At 36.6% G+C, this 8,746-nt stretch overlaps 1 long non-coding RNA gene across 2 annotated transcripts; it reads right to left on the bottom strand.

The window, feature by feature from the left end:
• Positions 1 to 1,397: 1,397 nt before the first annotated feature.
• LOC126765403 (uncharacterized) lies at positions 1,398 to 3,727 on the bottom strand. Of its 2 annotated transcripts, XR_007668341.1 has the most exons (4): positions 3,575 to 3,701; positions 2,421 to 3,484; positions 2,030 to 2,109; positions 1,421 to 1,976 (listed from the first exon to the last, which is right to left on the bottom strand). It is a non-coding gene; the product is annotated as an uncharacterized LOC126765403 (long non-coding RNA). The 2 variants fall into 2 exon arrangements; XR_007668340.1 differs by having other exon boundaries at positions 1,398 to 1,976; positions 2,030 to 3,484; positions 3,575 to 3,727.
• Between the last annotated feature and the right edge of the window lie 5,019 nt (positions 3,728 to 8,746).

Below are 8,746 nucleotides of genomic sequence, written 5' to 3'. Positions count from 1 at the left end.
TCCCTCAATTTATATTTTCTTGTACTTTTTTGAACTTCTGCTGTATTGGTAGTCAGGATTATCACGTAAACATATCCAGCAATAGTCTGCCAGCATGCTAGGAGTCCATTTGCCTTGATACCTTTTCTCCATACTCAATATGTCTTGGTGAAATCTCTCCCCATGTTCATCACTGACTGCACCTAAATTGGGTGGAAAGAAATCCAAGTGCGAATGTAGGAAATGTATTTTCAGGGACATGCTACACCCTAAAGCCTGAAAATCCGTTAATAGGCTTGATATGAGTTCTTCATAATCGGGTGATTTGGTGTTACCCAAAAAATTTTTTACAACCTCAACAAATGAAAGCCATTTTTTTTCTAGCGTATTTAGTTTAGAGACAAAGTTTTGATCCTTCATAACTCGTCGTATGTCTGGCCCCACAAAAATCCCTTCTTTTAATTTCGCATCACTAAGTCTCGGAAATATACTTTTAAGGTATTGAAAACCTTCTCCCGTTTTATCCATTGCTTTTACAAAATTTTTCATTAAGCCTAATTTTATATGAAGGGGTGGCAATACAATATTCTCGGGTTCAACAAGACGAAGATTGGACACACTTTTCTGATTAGGTACATAGTCTGTTCTTTTTGGCCAGTCTTTTTGGATATAGTTTTGCTTCGAGCTCTGCTATCCCATTCGCACATAAAACAGCAAAATTTTGTGTAACCAGCTTGCATACCTAGTAACATCCCAACTACTTTTAAATCAGAACAAATTTTCCAAGAATGTTTAGCATACTGTATTTTTTGTAGTAGATTTTTGATATTTTCATAGGTTTATTTGATATGTACTCCATGCGCTAGAGGTACAGATGGAAGTTCGTTACCATTATGTAACAAAACCGCCTTCAAACTTATTTTCGATGAATCAATAAATAGTCTCCACTGATCAGGTGAATAGGTACAAAACATTTTTTTCATAAGCCCATATACATACATCTTTGCAATAGACTAGATCGTTTTCCTTTTCAAAGAAATCCACAACACTACTATGTCGTTTCCGATAAGTACAAATTCTTGTCTCTGGATGCAATAAATTCCATTGTTTTAGTCTAGAAGCTAAAAGTTGTGATTTCTCTCTTGGTAAATCAAGGTCACGAATCAGATCATTAAGTTCGCTTTGAGTTATCAGATGTGGCTCTGTTGTTGACCTTGTTGGTGGTGGCTCGTAGTCATCGTCGTCAAAATCGGTGTGGTCGGAAGCATAAACATCAACACTACTTTCTAAGCCACAACTACCACGAGAAGTTGACGGTTCGTTAGAAGTTGAGGTCGTTGGACCAACCTTTTCCGAACTTGTATAAGAAGTATAACTTCAATAATATTATCGTAATTGGACCTAAGGATTTTTTTTTATTATTTTTCTAATGATATACATACTAGCAGGAACCAAAATATATAATTTTTATTTCAGAGCAAAATCCATTGTCGGTTAGTGTAATTTGAATATCATTATGATTCAAAAAATTTCGCCTCAAAATCCCAAAAGCTTGTTCTATGAATACTCGAGTTGAACTTTAATAATAATAAAATGGTTTCTTCTCTCTCAAGAGATACTCATTATATCTATAAGGCAGGATCAAATATTTTAAAAGAGGATAAGCTGAGTCGGCTTAAATAATATCATCCCTTGCATGCTGTATCTCCCCAGATTTAATTTCTTCGTATGTATGGTATATCTGACTATTTTTTCATTCGTTGGCGTCATGGCAGCTCCCTGGGAGATTAACCATTCCAATGGCCAACAAATTTCATTTTTCAGCTTGCAAATCGCTTTGATTGTTTTAATCAAAATTTTGTGGGCAGTCCCTTTTGAAACATCAAATTTATCTGATAGTTCGTTCGCCTTAAGTGACTCTACTGTTACTCAGCATAATCGATCGAATATTTACCGCGTGACGTTAACCAAAAAGGTTCCAAGCCGTTATTTAATCCCTACGAAGTATTTATGTATTTATTTTGGCGATTATTAAAATAAGAAAACTTACAGCAAATGTTTCACGAGACATCCGAAAATGTGATGTGTTGCTTCAACTGAAGAAACTTTCAACGAAATATGAAGGAGTTGCTACAATGCAAAAAATAAGAATGGTAAGAATAGGTACATTGCTTGTTCATGTAAAAATGGCATCCATGCAATTATTTTAACTATTCATTGCGTCAATTTTGCATTTTTGAAATCATTTGATGCAAAACTTCGCACATTTGAAAAAAGCCGAATTAATATTGAGCTGATTGTGCCTTGCTACTGATTTCTGGCTCGTGCTGGCCAGTCCACTGTTGTTAGTGTTACAGCTGCCAACAGTTTTCAAGTGGTGCCAAATTCGCTTAATGATAATTATTTACATAAATATAAATACAGAGAATGTTTTTATTTACTTTAGGGGCGCAGCCTTCCCTGCGTGTTTCAATTTTAAATGCTGAATCATAACCGCTCACCGACCAAACTTTGACACTGGATCTGGTAGGTTTTGGAGTTTTGCAATTGGATTGACTGGAACGACCAGATCCAAATTACAACGAAAAGATATGCGAACGGAGGGATTTGTTGCCGCCGTTCAAGATCGCTAATAAAAAAATTTAAAACAATGAAAACTAAAGATAATGGGAAATCTAAGCATATTTCATGACACGTTTTGTAATGTGATGCATAGAAATATAAATTTTCAATTACCAATGATTAAAAACATTTATTAGTTGAGTACTAGCATTTTTAATTCACCTTATTAAGTATTGGAAGTTCAAAAGTTAGTTGTTTTAATATACCATTAAATCATAAATAAGATTTAAATTGTTTTGCGGTATATTAGAAGTCCAATATAAAAAAAAATTAATTGTAATAAATGTTGAGTGTTTTAATTTAAATGCCCAAAAATTATTATTTTGCCCGATCTGGCTACAATGGAAATTTATTTAAAAACCGCTTATTTTGAGGCGCTTTCACACTGGAATAAGTTGGGCATCCCTTTATCCCTGATACTTACTTGTCAACCTTTTCCCCAATTAACCTGCGCGATCCAGTGGATCTTTAAAGCGCTAGAGGAAAAACGCGTTTAGTACTGTGAACGAACATACTATTTGCATATTTATTCCGACAAACAAACAGCACACCTTCATTGTTAAGAAAACAGAGTTTTCATTCAAAGGAAAAACAACTTCGGTAACTAGAGTAATATAAAAAATGCAATAAACTTCCGAAAAACAGCACATCTCAACTGTTAAGAAAAAAATTTTCATTTAAAGGATAAATACTTTGTTGACTAAAATAACTAGAAGATGTCATGCCGGGCGTAGTAACATGACATTATAACCCGTTTCGTACAAGGCGACTAAGAAAATAAAATAATTTGTTATTTTTGAAGTTGTATACATTTTTCATTTTACATTCCATCAAAACTGTAATATTTAACTTAACGAAACTCTTGAAGTATGAATGTCCTGCTCTGAAATATAAAGCAATTAAAAAACAATAACTTATTATTTGTTATATATTTATATACATAAAAAGTGGTTGATGTTAAAACAAAAATTACCTTTATTCTTTCACCGCGGGTATACCCAACTCAGAATTAGTCCATGAAGAAGTACTAGGGTATGGAAATTCACCCTGAAAAATACATAAATTCTTTATTTCGCTAGTTCTGTAATGTTTGCCTTAAAATTTTACTTAATAAAAACTTAAAAATAAAAACTGCATCTTCATAAAACATAACCATTTTTATTGTAAACTTAGTTTCAATGCCATTTTCAATGAAAAAATGCACAAATTTGTGTTTTTCTTATCGTGAACTTCAGAATCTGGAAGATATTCTAAAAAATCTCTTCTATTTAAATTCTAAAAACTTTTTTATACGAACTAAGGAATATCAACAAAATACAGTTGATATAGAAAAAGATTTTCGAAAGGAAAACAAGAAAAAGTTCAAGTATTTTGAATGAAGCTACATGACAAAGGTGCAATCATCGTAATCGTATTCAGAATGAAAAAGGTAACTACCATTTCCATTTTCCATCCTTCTTTGCGGCAAGGAATTTGATCACATTATCTAAAAACCACAATTTCGTAATTTTTGCGGTGAGTTTCAGATCGTTATCCTGAATGAAAATAACTTCCTGTCACCATTCGAGAACGAATATATCCAGACTTGGAAGATATGAGTCTTCCAGAATATCAATATAATCTGTGGCACATATTATATAATCGATCCGCCGAAGTACATTTCCGCGATAACATCCCCTAGACTTCAGTGACCCACCATCGCATTTCATTCTTTGGCATATGTTGCAATCTTGTATAGTACATCAACCTGTTTGACAATACATATCCATACTCTTCTGATCCTATTTCAATAATTTTGGTTGCATCGGACCAAGTAAACCTGCTTCCAAATATCGATGGTGAGGTGTTCATATTTTTTTAGGAAACTCTAACCGAGCCTTGCTTATTATTTAAAACGGGTTTTTATCATAGCCCTTTATTTTTCAGGCATCTTCATACTATCTTGTCAACAATTTTTATATCTCCAACACGTTTTCCTTCAAAGCCGAATTTACGGCTTTTCCTATCATAAAGCAACTGAAAAGTTATTAAACTATTATATTTCATATTTTTTTGATTTGTTGCTTGCTTTGAATAATTTTAAAATTCACATATTAGTAACACCACTACAGCTGCCCATTGTCGTCGGCACAATTAAAATTTTAATTTGGCACCAGTGACTGCAAGCCTGCTGCTCTGAAGTCGTGCTATGTATTTTAATATCGGACATATGCTGCGTGTTGTCTGTCGTCTTTAATGTGTTTTATGCATAACTAATACACATTAAAGATTCATGAATCATATTCAGACAAAGTACTATGTGAGTATTGTACAGTTGGCACAAGGGATCCTCCGAAAAATCACTGAGTTTCGCGAATTTTTTTTAATGTTGAAATTAACTAATTGTAAATATATACAATACAAAATAGTCTAAAAAGTAGTAAAGAAAAAAGTCCTGTACGATGTCCACGATTGCGACCGCAATTTTGATTTAAAACAAAATATTCAAAAGGGTTAGTAATCTGTAGGAAAGTCGTTATTGCGCTATGGAAGTTTTTTTTTGAAATTTGACAAAATGGCGGCGGTTGGAATAAAAAGTATCGAAATTAGCCCTTTTTTCGATAGTTTTTCGTGGAAAAAAATAGGAAGGTTTCGAAAAAAGCTTAGATAGCGCGGTAGAGAATGCCGTTAAAAATTTTTCCTCCAAATTGAAACTAGATATCTTCAAAACTCTTCCTTTGAAAGTGAAAATCGCTTTGAAAAACACCATTTTGAGATAAACGCATTTCAAGATTGTCTCGCTCGGTTCCCCACTATGTGCCCTTTCTACAAGAAACGTTGTAGCGACCGTAATAATTTGTATTTCGATTTCAAAATTTGAGATAACGTTTATTACAGTATATGCAATCCGACAATGCAACAAAACAAATAGAGTTTTCGAAAATTTGACACCGAGACGATCCTTTAAATAATCATCCTTTCCGTTTATATCAATGAAGAACTAATTCAAATGTATCCGTAAATGTTCCGCAGAATATACTCATCTAAAGCATCCTAAAATATTTCTTCAAAACGATTCTACCTCAGAAATAAATCTGACTTTCCATTAGCTATTAGCTTTCATATGGACTGCGAAAACTTTCAATTTTATTATAATGAATTCTATGAATTCCAAGAAATGACTTCAATAATGTTTTCTGTCGCTACAACAACAATTTTTGCATTTTAAATATTATATTGTAGATTCATCAAGCCACCTGGCTGTCTCCGGATAAAAAAACCACCAACCAGATCGATCATGTTGTGATAGACGGAAGACACGTTTCCAGTGTTTTAGATTTGCGTGCGCTCCGAGGTCCTAACATCGACTCGGCCAAGATTCGCACCCGCCTCTGTGTAGCAAAAAATGCACGCCAACAAACACAAGGAAGGTTCGACGTCGAGATGCTGCAACACAACAGATAGCCGAACAATTTTCTACTCGACTTTCAAACTCGTTACGTACAGTTGCTACCGAAACCATTGGTTTTTGAAAAATGCAAAAGAACAGCAGGTACGACGAGGAGTACCGTGTTGCAGCGGAGAGAAAACAGGCTGCCTACCTCGCAACGATACGATCGACCACAACACGTGCGGGATGGGATAGATACCGAGAGTTGAAGAGGGAAGCGAGGCGTATTTGCAGACATAAAAAGAAAGAGACCGAAATGCGTGAGTATGAAAAGCTTGATAAGCTGGCCGACAGGGGTAATGCTCGAAAATTCTACGAAAAGATGCAGCGACTTACAGAAGATTTCAAGACCTGAGCATACTCTTGTAGAACCCCGGCTGAATGGCAGTGAACGCAGAACGCCAGGAGAAGGCGAACCCGATTCCCCAATCGATTACGATCGAGCAGACGTTTCATTGCCCGACCATGATAAAGTTTGAATAGCAATTACCCGCCTGAAGAGCAACAAAGCAACGGGGACCGATGGATTGCCGGCCGAGCTATTTAAATACGGCGGCGAAGAATTGATGAGAAGCAAGCATAGCCTTCTTTGTAAAATATGTTCGGACGGAAGCATGCCCAACGATTGGAACTTAAATGTGCTCTGCCCAATCCACAAAAAAGAGACCCCGTGAAAGGAGAATCGACACACAACACCTCCTCGCCGATTTCAGAGCGGCTTTCGACAGCACGAAAAGGAGCTGCCCTTATGCCGCGATGTCTGAATTTGGTATCCCCGCAAAACTAATACGGCTGTGTAAGCTGACGTTGAGCAACACCAAAAGCTCCATCGGAATCGGGAAGGACCTCTCCGAGCCGTTCGATACCAAACGAGGTTTCAGACAAGGCGATTCCTTATCGTGCGACTTCTTCAACCTGCTTCTGGAGAAAATAGTTCGAGCTGCAGAACTAAATAGAGAAGGTACCATCTTCTATAAGAGTGTACAGCTGCTGGCGTATGCCGATGATATTGATATCATCGGCCTCAACACCCGCGTCGTTAGTTCTGCATTCTCCAGACTGGACAAGGAAGCAAAACAAATGGGTCTGGCAGTGAACGAGGGCAAGACGAAATATCTCCTGTCATCAAACAAACAGTCGTCGCACTCGCGACTTGGCACTCACGTCACTGTTGACAGTCATAACTTTGAAGTCGTAGAAAATTTCGTCTATCTTGGAACCAGCGTAAACACCACCAACAATGTCAGCCTGGAAATCCAACGCAGGATTGCTCTTTCCAACAGGTGCTACTTCGGACTGAGTAGGCAATTGAGAAGCAAAGTCCTCTCTCGACAAACAAAATTCAAACTCTATAAGTCACTCATAATTCCCGTTCTGCTATATGGTGCAGAGGCTTGGACAACAACTGATAAGTCGACGTTGCGAGTTTTCGAGAGAAAAGTTCTGCGAAAGATTTATGGTCCTTTGCGCGTTGGCCACGGCGAATATCGCATTCGATGGAACGATAAGCTGTACGAGATATACGACGACATTGACATAGTTCAGCGAATTAAAAGACAGCGGCTTCGCTGGCTAGTTCATGTTGTCCGAATGGACGAAAACACTCCAGCTCTGAAAGTATTCGACGCAGTATCCGCAGGGGGAAGCAGAGGAAGAGGAAGACCTCCACTCCGTTGGAAGGACCAAGTGGCGAGGGGCCTGGCTACGCTTGGAATATCCAATTGGCGCCACATAGAGAAAAGAAGAAACGACTGGTGCGCTGTTGTTAACTCGGTTATAATCGGGTAGCGGTGTCTACGCCAGTTAAGAAGAAGAAGATATCAAAAATGTAGAGATTTATAGGAAAGGTATTGGCATCTTGAATGCTCTAACTAGCTAATAAAATAAGAAGTTCTTTTCATTTACCGTAATTGAAGTTTTCTATTCGCATTACATATTAGATAGATAATAAATGAATAGAGTTTGCACAGTGACTTAAGGTCTATTGTGCCCTACCCTAAGTCACAACGACTTACATAGCCTCAGAACGTTGGTGAATTCTAATATAGGCTGACTTCTTAAACGTCTGGATACAATGTTTTTATGCCGTATGTATACACACTTGATACTTTGCAACATGGCTTGGGCTAAACTTTGTATAAATAAACTTTGCAACACTGTAGCGTTTTGGCACATCTCTAATGCGCAAAAATGGCCAAACAAAAAATATTTTGTTATATAGAAATAATATAAAAAAATTTTAATTTAATTGATGGTCAATCAAGAAATTTATTCTTAATATCGAAAATAATTTTACGAAAGCGTAAAAACTGGCTGCATTATTTGAGCAGAAAAAAGTGCCAAGGACCATACCAAAAAATAAAAATATTTGGAAACCATAAATGGGATGTCAAACGACGTGTTTTATAGTCATTTCCGAATGCAAATCTCACCTTTTGAGGTAAGAAATTTTATTCCGTTCTTAGAGTTATATTATTATTACTATATTTTCCAGAAATCACACTGTATGCTCGAACCTTTATGGAGTAAGCTATCTGCTGGACGTCCCCGAGGTTCGTTGAAGAAGTGTCTCTATATGACAATATGGAAACTTTCCAATCAGAGCAGCTTTCGCGAAGTTAGTGATCGTTTCAATAGTGGAGTGGGAGCTTGTTGCAGAGGCTTTATTCAATGCATACAAATTATATCTGGGCAGAAGCAGATTATTGCATTTCC

The sequence above is a fragment of the Bactrocera neohumeralis genome, unplaced genomic scaffold (genome assembly GCF_024586455.1).
Source record: "Bactrocera neohumeralis isolate Rockhampton unplaced genomic scaffold, APGP_CSIRO_Bneo_wtdbg2-racon-allhic-juicebox.fasta_v2 cluster10, whole genome shotgun sequence".
Classification (NCBI taxonomy): domain Eukaryota; kingdom Metazoa; phylum Arthropoda; class Insecta; order Diptera; family Tephritidae; genus Bactrocera; species Bactrocera neohumeralis.
Note: the sequence above shows the minus strand (reverse complement) of the source record. Positions and strands in the feature narration are given on the sequence as shown.